This window comes from Podarcis vaucheri (assembly GCF_965113315.1).
Source record: "Podarcis vaucheri genome assembly, chromosome: W".
Lineage (NCBI taxonomy): Eukaryota > Metazoa > Chordata > Lepidosauria > Squamata > Lacertidae > Podarcis > Podarcis vaucheri.
Genome location: NC_138757.1, coordinates 25,850,620 through 25,865,302, shown reverse-complemented (window position 1 = coordinate 25,865,302; position 14,683 = coordinate 25,850,620).

The following is a 14,683-nucleotide window of genomic DNA, read 5'->3' as shown; positions in this document are numbered from 1 at the left end:
GAGTCATGAGAAATTGAAACCCAAAGTACGAGATTGGCTCCATTATTATCAAATAATGGAGGTGTACAAACAAGATAGGTAAATCAGCTTCCAGGTGGAGAAATCAAAATTAGAAACTGAACTGTTAGAACCCAATACTAAGAACCTGTCAAGAATGTATAATTTGCTGCTGAAATGGAATACACAAGATGAAACAGTTAAATCAGCTATGATTAAGTGGGCACAGGACATTGGTCATAACATTATGTTTGCTGACTGGGAATGGTTGTGGAACACCGGGATAAAATTTATGGCATGTAATGCCTTAAAGGAAAATATTATGAAAATGATCTATAGGTGGTACATGACCCCAGTCAAGCTAGCAAAGATTTACCATTTGCCTGATAACAAGTGTTGGAAATGTAAAGAATCTGAAGGTACTTTTTACCACCTCTGGTGGACGTGCCCAAAGATTAAGGCCTTCTGGGAAATGATATATAATGAAATGAAAAAGGTACTTAAATGTACTTTCCCTAAGAAACCAGAGGCCTTTCTCTTGGGCATTGTCGGCCAATTGGTGTTAAAGAAAGATAGAAGTCCAGTCCGATGTCCATAGCAATGTATCACGGCCACTTGATTGAGTGCCCATACTGCAGTTAAAAGATCCATGAGGGCTTGGGGATGAATAAAAAAATTCATTCCAGTAGCACCTTAAAGACCAACTAAATTAGTTCTTGGTATGAGCTTTCGTGTGCATGCACACTTCTTCAGATACACTGAAACAGAGTAGCTGTTTAGCTGTTTTATCTGCTAGGCTTGGGGATGTTGTACTTGGCTTTCTTTTGATGTGAGCATGCCACGCTCCTTCCAGAGTACCCTGTATTATATTACAAGGAGAGAAAGAAACATCATGGACAGAATAATTGCCACACACAAGAAGAACAAAGAGAGAGTTTAAATTCTTCACCTGTAGGACTATAAATCATTTAATGTGTTAATGCGAATGGAAGTCGTTAAAATTGCAGTTGTGGTATAAGGGTTTGTTATTCTGATGGAGTGTAACGGAAATTTATAAGATTTTGGAATACAGAAATATAGTAAATCATCAAACCATCAATTCTAGCATACGGAGGGCCACCTAAATTGTATAATTTGGCTTTTGAATGATTGGCATTATTAATGGTATTATAATTTGGCATTGCTATAATTAGGCTTTTATTGGATTATTGTAATTGAAAGTAATAAAAATTATTTTAAAAAAGCATAAGACATTACATGGATTGTAGTTTCAATAGTCTTTGCTGCTAGACATGAAATAATTAGGAAAATCTTTACAGAAGTATGAATTATTAACATGAGAATAGAAAGTTAGATCTTTATCAGTAAGGTGATAGAATCTTCAAATATCTATTAAGCTATTTTCTTCAAACTAGTGACTCCTCAGCTGTTACCTTCCACTACCACAGCCCAGCCATCTTTGGAATGGCTGTATTTGCATCCTGCAAAGGCTGTGTTTAAAAAGATGCATAATTTTTCCAAACATATGACATATGTTTGAAGGGCTGCAGAGCATGTGTGTCTTAAAAAGCTAAGATTACAATCTTGTAGTAAAGCCATTACACCTTATGGGGCTTACTGCTGAGTAGACATGAGTAGGACTGGGTTGCATGTTAGGCAATATGGCCTGACTTATAAGTGGAGAGGGTGTGTGTATTTTAGCTAGGTGAGTTTACATGGGACAATGTTTTTTGCATGAGAAAAAGGCACAATTTGAGCTGTGAACTATTATATATTAGACCTGCAGAAATATGTATCCTTTCCTAACACTTTCTATTCATTTACTTTCACAAACACTTATACGAAGGAAAAACATAAGGATGACTACTGCCTTCAAGCTGGGACTGTTAGGATATTTCCGTTCCACCTTAAAAGGGAGCAGGCTTTGTGAGTCACAGAGTCTGCATATTTCCTGTTCACAGGAAGTATATGTTTTGTCTATGCTTTCATTTCTCTCTGTCTGTGCCTGAGACATCGAAGCAGGCAGTCATGTTTTTTTCTTTGTTCTGACCAACACCGAATAAACTTGTAAATATGCTCTCCTGAGTGCATCTTTCGTTGTGCGAACTCTGCTGATAGAGTGTGCATGAGTTCTGGAATGTGGAAAGCTATTTCTGAAGCTTTGTGTCGCTAATTGACTGATACTGTATCTACGGGAGATCGATGAATCGTCCAGAGGCGACGTGGAACCATGATGGCCTTTGTCTCCCTGGCAGTATCCCAACAACAGGTTTCGGGCCCAGATTCACGGCACTTACAGGAGAGTAAGACTGAGACAGACTGCTGAGGTATGTGTGGAAAAGTCAAGGCTTTTCGTTGCCGCGGCAAAGTCTCTTTGAACTCCGGCAGACTAATTGGCCTGGGAGCCACGCCAGAGGCTTCGTGATTAATGAGCTGCCGAGATAAGGAGTTTTTGAATGCATAAAAGGCTCACGGCTCAAGTAAAACCCTGGAATGGAGTTTTTCCAAGCCTCTGATGGCACTGAGTGCCCAAAGTTAAATCGGCACAATTATGAGACCTGGGCTGTATGGTGTGAAAGTCTACTACGACAGTTTGGAGTGTGGCATACTGTGTGTGAGGCCCCTCCAGTTCCTCTGACAGATAGATGGAGGGCCCAAGATTCAAGGGCCATAGACATAATAGTCTTATTCGTCTCTCTGGAGGAAATTGCTACGCTAGCTGGCAATGCGACAGCATGTCAGATGTGGAATGCTTTGAAGGTAGCCCATCTGCCGGTCATCCCAGGCCAGAGTTTGACTGCATCGGAGGTCCTGGCTGTTTCCCAGAATGCGAGTGAATGCAGGGATGCCAAGGGCACCGGTTACAAGCTGCAGGGGGAGCTGACTGTGATGTCATCCCAGGCAGCATTCCAGCCTCCAGGGGGAGCCAAGGAGTCGGCAGCTGAGAGCTCTGATTCCCATGAGAGCCAAGGTCATCTTTGCAGAGGCCGGAAGGCCAGAAGTAAACAGAGACAGAAGCCTGCAGATGGCCCAAAGCAGAAGGGGGGTGGAAAGCCCACGCCAGTGAAAAACAAGGTTTTGTTTGCTGGCAATGCTTCACCAAAGGCCAAAGGAAAGTTTGATGGCCAGGAGCAGGGGGGCAAGCAGCAAAAGCCCACACCGGTGGAAAACAAGGTTTTGCTTGCTGGAAAAGCTGCTCCAAAGGCCAAGGCCAGGTTTGTTATAGATTCGGGAGCGACCCGCCATTTGGCAAAAGATCGGCACTTTTTTATCTCCTTCAAACTTCAGGATGGAGAGATCCACCAGGCTGATGGAAAGACGTTGCGAATTGCAGGAGTCGGGACTGTGAAACTGGCAAGTCTGCACACTACCATCAAAGATGTACTTTATGTTCCAGGTTCTGCAGACAATTTGCTCAGTGTCCCACAGCTGACTGGGCGTGGTTTTGAGATTTCCTTCAAGAGGAGCGTCTGTGTCATCAGGAAAGGCAAAGAGGACATTTTGCATGCAAAGTTTATGCATGGCTTATTCTGTATAGCTTATGATGACAATGCTGTTGCTGTGTCTAATGTAGATTCTTGTTGTGTTGCACAAACTAACAAAGTTCTTCATGCAGGTTGCATTCACGAGGCACACAGAAGATTTGCTCACATGTCTTGGCAGGCGCTGGCCAAGATGCCTAAGTTGGTTCAGGGTTTGAACATCAAGCCCTTTAAGTTTCACATGAAATGTGTATCTTGTGCAGAGAACAAGGTGAAGGTTGCTCCAAAAGGCAAGGAGTCTAGCAGGCAGGCTTCAAAACCCTACCAGCTAGTCCACGCAGACCTGGTTGGTCCACTTGCGCCCTCTTTGGGTGGAGCAAGGTACTTCATGGTTCTAATTGGTTCTTTTTCCAGGTACATTCATGTGTTTATGCTCGAGCAGAAATCGCAAGTGTCAGGGGTTCAGGAGCAGAGGCGAGGGCAAGGGAGGAAACAGAGAGCGAGGGGGAGGAGGCAGAAGAAAAGATGAGTGATGACGACGACCCGAGATCTCTGAGTCTTTCCAGTGAATCAGAAGATTCACAGGAAGGAGCGCCAGTGGCCAGAGCAAGGGGGGAGCTTAGGGGGACACCCCAGGAAGAAGGGTCCAGAGGGGGCTCAGAGAGCAGCAGTTGGAAATTGGGGCCAGCATCACCAACAGAACGTAGTGGAGAGGAAGGGCACCAGGTACCGAGCTCTGGCAGCTCGCAGCAGGAGGGAGGGCATGAGTCAGGAGTGGCCACACCTCCATCGGGGAGCGAGGAAACGGTCAGGCGGCAAGTGGAAGGTTGGGCGCGCGCGCCAAGTTCAAATACACAGGAAGGTGGAGCAGTAAGCAGCCCGGAAAGGGAGCCAGGTCCTAAAGCCCGACGCAAGGAGACAGAAGGATCCGGGGGGTCAGCGTCAGAAGCGTCCCGAAAGGAAGAGACCACGGGGGGCAGAGGGACCCAGAGAAGAACGGTCAGGCGGAAAAGGTGGAGTAAGGCTAGGGTACTTAGCTGGTGTACAGGGGGCGGAGACTCAGACGGAGCTTCGTCGGTCTAACCCATAAGACGTAGAGTTGCACGCAGCAGCTTGAGAATGGAAACTGTAATTCAATAAAGACTTTTACTAAGTAACCGCTGGCTAGCGTGATCCTCTGTGAGCTAGGATCTTGAAGCAGCTCTGACAGTAAGCTCCGTCTCAAAAAAAAATTGTGGGCATCTACGGTCTCGTGGAGAGGAGAGAAAGCGGGTGCCTACTTGCGAGCTCACGAACGGCAGACAATATGACGGCCGAACAGCAGATAGCGGAACTCAGAGAAGCAGTAACACGACTGAATGCCGAGGCACTTGCATCCAGGAAGAGAGAGGAGGACGCAGCTGCCGCCTACAGGGATCTCCAGGTCAGGTTGGAAGTGCTTACGAAGCAAGGGCAACTGACACCCAAACCGGAGGGGATTGGGTTGGGGAGACGAACAGGCGGTCTGGTCTCTCACTTCGATGGGAATTTGCAACAGTACCCCAACTTTAGAGCAGATGTAATGTGTGCACTGCAATTGCTGAACAAAGACTTTAGAGATGAGCAAGAGAAGGTGGGATTCATCATGTCCCATTTGCATGGAGATGTTAAAGCGTGGCTGCGCAATTTGTGGAGGGATAAGGATCCGGCACTCCGAGATGCGGATGCCTTTATTAAAGCAATGGATGGGTGCTTCTTATCAAGCATAGACGTGGATCTTGCACGGAAGGAGGTACATGGGCTGAAGCAAGGGAGGGCCAGTGTAAGACAGTACCACGCCCGCTTTTTTGCATTGGTCAGTGCCCTGGAATGGGACAGAGATTCGGCTCCAGTCAGAGACCTGTTTTGGGAAGGATTGAACAGCGCAGTTAAAGACGAAATTGCAAGGGGGGAGAGACCCCGGACCACGCAGGAGATCGTTCAGAGGGCGCTGGCGGTTGGGGTGCGGCTGGAGGAACGGCCATGGAGCAGGGAAGAAGGGCGTGGAGGGCGTGAAACAGCGAGAGGGTTCTCCTTCGTTCCCAGGGAAGCTGCGCGTGCGCAATCCACACCTCCGCCAGGAGGGGGAGCGGAACATATGGAGGTTGGCGGTGCCAGGGCTCAGTCAGCAACCAGAGCCCTAGCACCGGGAGCAGTCAAAGCGAAGCCTCCTAGAGGGAACCGGAAGTGTTACATCTGCGAAAGTCCGCAGCATATGGCGAAAGAGTGTCCCCAGAGGATCCACAAGCTCAATGCAGCCTCTGCAACGGTGACTGCAGCTTCTCAGCACGGAGACTCACAGCAGGGAAACGACGGAGTCTGGCTGGAGACAGAGGCAATGGGGCCCAGCCAGACGAGTCAGTGAAGCAGTCCCCAGAGATTTTGCAGCCCACAGACCCCCTCCCGCCCAAACCAGTAGTGCAGCTCACTGCATCGCTTCAGCTACCCAATGGCCTCACTCTAGAAGTGCCAATCACCGTTGACTCAGGAAGCAATGCGGACTTTATAGGGCAGGACTTTGTCGATAAACACGCTATACAGCTGCTGCCTGCCACGCTGCCCCTGCAGGTCGTCACAGTGGATGGCAGGGAGCTGCTAGGGGGGCAGGTGGTGAAGCAAACGCCGCCTATGGTGATGCGACTGGGAAATCACAAGGAAGTCCTCAGCTTTAATGTCACCAGGCTGTCGGACACGCCTATTGTCTTGGGCATGAGTTGGTTGGACAGACACAGTCCGACGTTGGCGTGGTACCAGCGGCAACTGGTCTTCGGCTCCTCATATTGCGCTGAACACTGCATTCTGCCCCAGCAAGAGGGAGAGGGGGAGGAGGCACAGCTGCAGCTGGGGACGCTGCAAGCAATTCCCGACAAATACGCAGGATTTTTGGAGGTCTTCTGCGAGAAGGAGGCGGACAGGCTACCCCCCCACAGACCATATGACTGCAAAATTGACCTGCTGCCAGGGGCGGCGCTGCCCAAAGGGAAGCTGTATTCCATGTCTGAGGACGAACTACAGGAACTCAAAGAGTTCATAGATCACAATTTGGAACGCGGTTTCATCCGGGAGTCCAAGGCAGTGGGGAGCAGTCCTGTATTCTTTGTTAAGAAGAAGGACACGCCCCAAAAAAGGCTGGTCGTGGACTATCGCACCTTGAACAGTGTGACCAAGCCATCGGACTTCCCCATGCCCAGAATCGACGACCTCCTCGCAACGGTGCGCAAGGGCCGCGTGTTCACCAAGTTGGACCTGCGAGGGGCGTACAACCTCATTCGCATGCGGGAAGGAGATGAGTGGAAGACAGCCATGTTTACGCCCTTGGGCACCGACGAATATAGAGTTATGCCTTTTGGACTACAAAATGGCTCCCACTGTTTTCAAGCCTTCATGCACCACGTGTTAGCGGGGCTCCTCTACAAGACGTGCGTCTGTTTCTTGGATGACATCCTGATCTTTTCGGAATCGCAGCAAGATCACGACAGACACGTCAAGGAAGTGCTGAGCAGGCTACAGCAGCATAGGCTTTATGCCAAGCTAGAGAAGTGCCAGTTCGACGTGACGGAGGTGGATTTCCTGGGCTACAAGTTGTCTGACAAGGGGCTCGCCATGGACAGCGCCAAGGTTCGCGCGGTGTTGGATTGGAAAAGCCCGCGCAACCGGAAGGAGGTCCAGCGGTTTGTCGGCTTTACGAACTTCTATCGCAAGTTTATCAAGGGCTTTGCGATGCAAACAGCGGCCATTACAGACACGCTCAGCTCCAAGAAGAAGAAGTTCATCTGGACGGAACAGGCGGAGCAGTCCTTTCAGGCACTCAAGCGTCTCTTCGCGTCGGAAGAGCAGCTGCTGCATGTCAACCCCAGCAGGCCGATGAGGGTGGAGACGGACGCTTCAGACAGAGCTGTGGGAGCAGTCCTGTTGCAGCGAGACCCGCAGGGGACTTGGAGGCCGGGAGCGTTTTACTCCAGGAAGCTCAGCAAATCTGAACAGAACTACACCATCTGGGACAGGGAGTTGCTTGCCATTCATGCAGCATTCAAGGCGTGGAGGCACTTCCTGATCGGCGCCAAGCACACGGTGCAGGTCTGCACGGACCACAAGAATCTGGAGCACTGGCGCACGGCGCAGTTCCTGAACCAGAGGCAGATACGTTGGGCAGAGTTCTTTGCGAACTTCGACTTCCGCATAGAGTATGTCCCGGGAGACACCAACGTCATGGCGGATGCCCTATCCCGTAAACCGCAGTATCTGGAGGAGGCGACGCCAGCGGCGGCCATGCACATCTTCGCACCGACAGTGTGGGCGTGCGCTTCGGCAACAGTTGACCTGGATGCGGTAAGGCGAGCGTTGCAGGATGACTCCTTTGCGCAAGCAAAGATGGCAGAGGTGCACAGGGGCACGGCGGCGACCGACGAGTTCCAGGTGCGTGATGGATTGCTCATCCGTAAAGGCGCCATCTACGTACCGGGAGACGAACTTCGCGCCAAGGTACTGCAGCAGCTGCACGACGCGCCCACTGCCGGGCACTTTGGCAAGGAGAAGACGATGGAATTAGTCGCTAGAGACTTCTGGTGGCCCAAAATGCGAGGGGAAGTCGCGGACTACGTGACGAGGTGCGACACCTGCCAGAGGGCCAAACCAGTGCACAGACCGCCGGCCGGACTGCTGGAACCGCTGCAAACCCCGTTCGAACCGTGGGAGAGAGTGGCCCTGGACTTTGTCACGGATCTACCCAGCTCGAGGGGCAAGACAGCGGTGCTCGTGGTGGTGGACTTGTTCACCAAGATGGCGCATTTCATTCCGTGTGCGAAGGTGGCCACGGCGGAACAAACCGCTAAACTGTTCATAGATCACGTGTTCAAGGTTCACGGTCTGCCGCGGTCTATACTGTCCGACTGGGGGCGACAGTTCATCTCGAACTTCTGGCAGAAGCTAATGGGCTTCCTGAACGTCAAGATCAACCTGGCGTCGGCGAGACACCCGCAGACCAACGGCCAAGCGGAGCGAGTCAATGCCATCATGCAGCAGTACCTGAGATGTTATGCAAACCAACAACCTGCAACGTGGGTGGATTACCTGCCACTCGCCGAGTTCGCCTACAACAACACGAAGCACGTGTCCACAGGAGTGACGCCGTTCTTCGCCAACAATGGACGGCACCCCAGAACCTTCCCGGGACTGGAAAGAATGGGGGAGGGGGAGCTACAGGCAGCAGACGCGTTCGCGTCGGAGTTGCAGGAGGTCCACGATCAGCTCAGACGGCAGCTGGAGCTAGCTAAGCATGCATACAAGGTGCAAGCGGACAAACACAGGCAGGTCGGCGAAGAGATCCAAGAGGGAGACTGGGTCTGGTTGGCAGCCCACGCAGTGCCGGCCAGATCGTTGGCAAAGAAGAAGCTTGGGCATAAGCAACTGGGGCCCTACCAAGTCGAGGCACAGGTCAACCCGGTGGCCTTCCGGCTGACTCTTCCGGAGGGATCCAGGATGCATCCGGTGTTTCACAGATCGGTGCTCACTCCCTACAAGGCTCCTCACAGATTTCAGGAACCGGGAACGGCACCGAGTCCACTCCAGAGGGGGGACGAGAAGGGGGGAGTACCGCAGGAAGAGCCCCTCAACGAGGTCACAGAGATTTTGGACTCTAGATGGGGGGAAGAGGGGGTAGAATACCTTCTCGCCAGAGAGGGCACCCCAGCCAGTGCCAACAGCTGGGTGCCAGGCTACGCTTTGGAGGAACCTCTGCTCAAAGAAGAGTTTCATGCCTTCTTCCCGCACAGGCCCATGCCAGCCGAGTTTTTCGATGACTGGCTTTTCACACCCACGCTTTCCGCCAGCACGTTCCTGGGGTTCGACTCGGACGAGGAACCGACAATAGACACTCGTTCCCCGGAGGGGTCGACAGCGGAAACTGCCTCAGAACCCTCGTATTGGTGGGACGATAGACCAGAGGAACAGTGGCGCAGGAAGTGGCTGGAGGTTCCAAGTCGAGCGACGGATCCGGGAACGCCTGAGGCGGAGACGGACGCGGACATGTACGGGGAGGATTTTGGGTTCGAGCACGGAGGCACAGAGATGGAGGCAGAGGTGACCGTTGTCGACGAGTGCAGGGAGGAAGAACCGGAAGTCTTCAGTTGGAGGCCCGCCACGGGAAGCAAACTGTATCCGACATTCGTCCCCATGACGATGGAGCACCCAGCACCCACACCTGAAGGAGGGGAGGGGGAAGGGGGACTTCGAGGGGGGGGTGGATGTCAGGGGTTCAGGAGCAGAGGCGAGGGCAAGGGAGGAAACAGAGAGCGAGGGGGAGGAGGCAGAAGAAAAGATGAGTGATGACGACGACCCAAGATCTCCGAGTCTTTCCAGTGAATCAGAAGATTCACAGGAAGGAGCGCCAGTGGCCAGAGCAAGGGGGGAGCTTAGGGGGACACCCCAGGAAGAAGGGTCCAGAGGGGGCTCAGAGAGCAGCAGTTGGAAATTGGGGCCAGCATCACCAACAGAACGTAGTGGAGAGGAAGGGCACCAGGTACCGAGCTCTGGCAGCTCGCAGCAGGAGGGAGGGCATGAGTCAGGAGTGGCCACACCTCCATCGGGGAGCGAGGAAACGGTCAGGCGGCAAGTGGAAGGTTGGGCGCGCGCGCCAAGTTCAAATACACAGGAAGGTGGAGCAGTAAGCAGCCCGGAAAGGGAGCCAGGTCCTAAAGCCTGACGCAAGGAGACAGAAGGATCCGGGGGGTCAGCGTCAGAAGCGTCCCGAAAGGAAGAGACCACGGGGGGCAGAGGGACCCAGAGAAGAACGGTCAGGCGGAAAAGGTGGAGTAAGGCTAGGGTACTTAGCTGGTGTACAGGGGGCGGAGACTCAGACGGAGCTTCGCCGGTCTAACCCATAAGACGTAGAGTTGCACGCAGCAGCTTGAGAATGGAAACTGTAATTCAATAAAGACTTTTACTAAGTAACCGCTGGCTAGCGTGATCCTCTGTGAGCTAGGATCTTGAAGCAGCTCTGACAGCAAGTGTTTCCTATGTTCAAGGCATTCTGTGCTTGGTTGGAGAATGCTCACAGTAAATGTATCGGCTGTTTGTTTACTGATCGAGGCGGGGAGTTCACTTCTCAGCAGTTTGAAGCTTTCCTGACTGAGAAGGGAATCCAGCATGACTTCTCAACGCCTAGATCGCCATGGCAGAATAGACTTGCTGAGCGAGCAAACCAGACTTTGCTTCAAGGCCTAAAAACCTTGTTGCATGATGCCAATCTCCCTGATAAGTTTTGGGGGGAGGCTTTGTCCACGTTCGTTTATTCCTATAACAGGAGACTGTCATCACCTATTGGTTGTACTCCCTATGAGAAGATGTTTGGTAAGAAACCTTACGTCAAGCACATGAGAATCTTTGGTTCTGACATGTGGGTACACACCCCACAGAGCAACAAGCTTGGGAAGCGTGGGGCACATGGTTTGTTCATGGGGTACGAAAAAGGTTCATACAGGGTATGAATGACTGACTCTAAGTCCATTAAGGTCACAAAGAGTGTTGAGTACAATCCTAAGTGGGGGGGAAATGTGGAAATTTTCCAGAGTTACGCAGAGGAAGATGAAGGTGATGTGAAAAAAGCAGATGATGTTGAGGTAGAAGAGGAAGCTGAGGAAGCTGAGGATGATGATGATGATGATGATGATGATGATCAGAGTTCGGATTCCAGCTCAGTGGGCGGCGCTGCTGCTGATGTCAGCGACAGTGATGACCCAGCAGACTACAAGAGCGCAAAGGCCTCAGTCAGACCATCTGATGCGTCTGACAATGAACTGGAAGAACCACTGTTCACCATTGGTCACTTTTCTCCTAAGAAGGAGGAGATGAGTCCAGAAGACTTGCGTCTAGTTCGCAGGTCTGAAAGGGCCACGAAAGGCAAACCTCCAAAGATATTTGCTGATGAGTTTGCTAAGACAGCAACTGCTGTTCTTAGTAGCTCAGAGAAGGTGTGGGAACCTTCAAGCTTCAAAGAGGTTCAGGAGTTAACCTCTAAAGATGCTGAGCCTTGGCTTAATGCCATGAAGGCTGAAGTTGATTCCTTGAATAGGAACCAAACTTGGGAGCTGGTACCGGTAGTCCCAGGAATGAGACTGGTTGGCAGCAAATGGGTCTTCAAGGCCAAGACAGACCAGAATGGCAAGGTTGTCAGACACAAAGCCAGATTGGTTGCCAGAGGTTTTTCACAGGTACCAGGACAGGATTACCACGAGACCTACTCACCCACCGTCAAGTATGAGAGCATTCGGCTGATGCTCAAGATTGCTGCAGAGGAGAAACTGCATGTTTCCCATCATGACATTAATAAAGTTTTTTTGTACGGGGTTTTGGGGGAGGAGCTGTTTATGCTTCCACCTGATGGAATGCAGATACAGAAGGGAATGGTCTGTAAACTTCAGAAAGCCTTATATGGTCTCAAGCAGAGTGCCAGGTGTTGGAACACAAAACTCACTGAGACATTGCTTTCTCTAGGTTTTCACCAGAGCAAGGCTGATCCGTGTGTGTTTGTCAAGGAGGAGGGGCAAAACAAACTGTATTGTTTATATTTTGTTGATGATCTTCTGATGTTTTGGAAGAATCAGGCTTTGTACCAAAGCACCCTAGCTCAGCTGAAGGAGCATGTGATGGGATGATGAGCTGCTTGTGCGTAAAATCGTAGTCCCTCAGAGTCTGTGCAAGTTCACAAACCTCTGTCTGTGACAGAGCCCCTCAGACATGGCTGCTCTAGTCACTTGTAGATTCCGACAGTGGTTGCTTTCGGAATCGTTTCCAGCATAAAAGCTCCTTAACGGAAACACGTCTTCTGGACTCGCGGCGTGACAGTTTCCGGCGAGGAGTGGGTCTCCCTATGGGAGCTTCAGACACCTCCCCACTGTTCTCGCTGGACGTGTCCCTGAGCCCTCCCTCTTGCTCGCTTTCCCTCAGAGACCCACCTCTCCCCCTGCTGGTTCCTGCTTCAGCTGCTGGGTCTCTCCCAGCCTCCGTGAGACTTTCCACCAGAGACCCACCTCTCCCCCTGCTGGTTCCTGCTTCAGCTGCTGCGTCCCTTCCAGCCTCCGTGAGCCCTTTCCCCACCTGTTCCTCCGATGGCAGTTCCCTGACATCCACCTCCCCTCCAGGGCCCCCTTCACACCCTCCTGTTCCCTCTCCTCTGGGTGGTGAGGAGGTAAAACCCCGAAAAGAATCCTCTTCATCTTCAGACGTCTCGAACATTTCCCTCCATCGGTCGCCGTTCCGGCTCGCTGAATCCTCCTCCTCCTCGGAATCTGTGAACCCCTCCAACTCCTCTTCTTCGTCAGTGGTGCCAAAGTATTCCCTCCGGAACCTCGCTACAGGCTGAGGCTTACGTGGGAACCTCTGATGAAAAGTTTCTATTAAAACCTCGTCATTGACATCCTCTGCCATGACCCAGGTGTTTTCCGACTCCGGTTCCCCTTCCCACATTACCAAATACTCTACTTGATCTCCCTTCCACCTGGAATCGAGGATCTCCGCTACATGGTAGCTGTGTTCCCTTTCCTCCATTGCTGGTCCCCGAGTGACCCTCCCTTCTCTGTCCCCTTTATACGGTGACAGCAACGACCTGTGGAAAACTGGGTGCAGCTTCATGTGGTTCGGTACATGACCTTGGGCCACCAAAATTCCCTGGTAACCAGCCACATGGTTTTGTGTTGCCCAAAATGCCCTGCTGTGGGGCTATCGTGCAGCTGCTTGAGTACCTTCCCCCTCAAATCTCCTTCAGGTATATATAACGCTCCCTTGTAATACAACGCCCCGTTTCTCTCCTCAAAACCTCCGGGTTTATCTCCCTCCCTCCTGAGACCCCTGAGTTTGTCCTGGGCGTATTCATCATTCTCCGTTCCCTCTACCAGTTCTCTTTGCCCCACCAATGCCGCCCCACACACCCAGCGGTCCTCTGGAATGACATGTCTTTCTTCGGGTGCTCCCTCCCCCTCCAAATATTCAGGTTTGCGTGAGAGAGCGTCCGCCCTAACGTTCTCTGGGCCTGGCACGTAACAAATCTCAAAGTTAAATTTGGAGAACTCCTGGGCCCATCTCAACTGCCGTTGGTTGAGCACTCGTGCCGTTCTCCAATACTCTAGGTTCTTGTGGTCAGTGCACACTTGCACCTTATGTTGTGCGCCAATTAGCAGGTGCCTCCATCTCCGGAAAGCCTCATGAATAGCAAGAAGTTCTCGGTCATACACCGTGTAATTCCTCTCGGATTTGTTCAGTTTTCGCGAAAAAAAGGCACACGGTCTCCACTCTGACTCCTCCTTCCCTGGCTGCAGAAGAAGCACCGCCCCTATGGCTCTGTCTGATGCGTCTGTTTCGACTCTCAGCTTTTTTTGTAAATCCACATGTAGAAGTTGTTCTTCAGAGGCGAAGGCCCTTTTCAGTTCCTCAAATGCTCGCTCCGCCTCCTCAGTCCAAACGAATTTCTTCTTACTGCTGAGACAGTCTGTAATGGGCGCCGTCAGGTGAGCAAAGTTTCGGATGAACTTACGATAAAAGTTCCCAAACCCTAGGAACCTCTGCACATCCTTCTTTGTTTTGGGTGTTTTCCATTCCAGCACTGCCTGTACCTTTCCGGGATCCATGCCCAATCCCTTGTCTGACAGGCGGTACCCCAGAAATTCCACCTCCTTGGTATGAAACTGACACTTCTCCAGTTTCACCCACAGCCGGTTGGCTTGCAGCCTGCTTAACACTTCTCTGACGTCTCTCACATGCTGCTCCTCATTCTCAGAATACACCAACACGTCATCTAGGAAGGCCACACAATTCTTGTAAAGCAACGACCCCAGTATGTGATTCATGAACGATTGGAAGCACGCCGAGCCTGCTTGTAGGCTGAAAGGCATCACTAAATATTCAAATGCCCCCCAAGGGGTGAACATGGTGGTTTTCCATTCATCCCCTTTCCTTATGCGTATCAGGTTGTACGCCCCCCTGAGGTCCAGCTTTGTAAAAATCTTTCCCTTCCGCACCCTGGTCAAAATGTCGTCAATCCTGGGCATAGGGAAGGACACTGGTTCAGACACTGCATTTAAAGCCCTGAAGTCACACACAAGTCTCGGCTTGTCCGTGTTTTTCTTATCCACAAAAAACACTGGGCTGCCTCCCACCGCTCTGGACTCTCTGATGAAACCTCGCTTCAGGTTCTT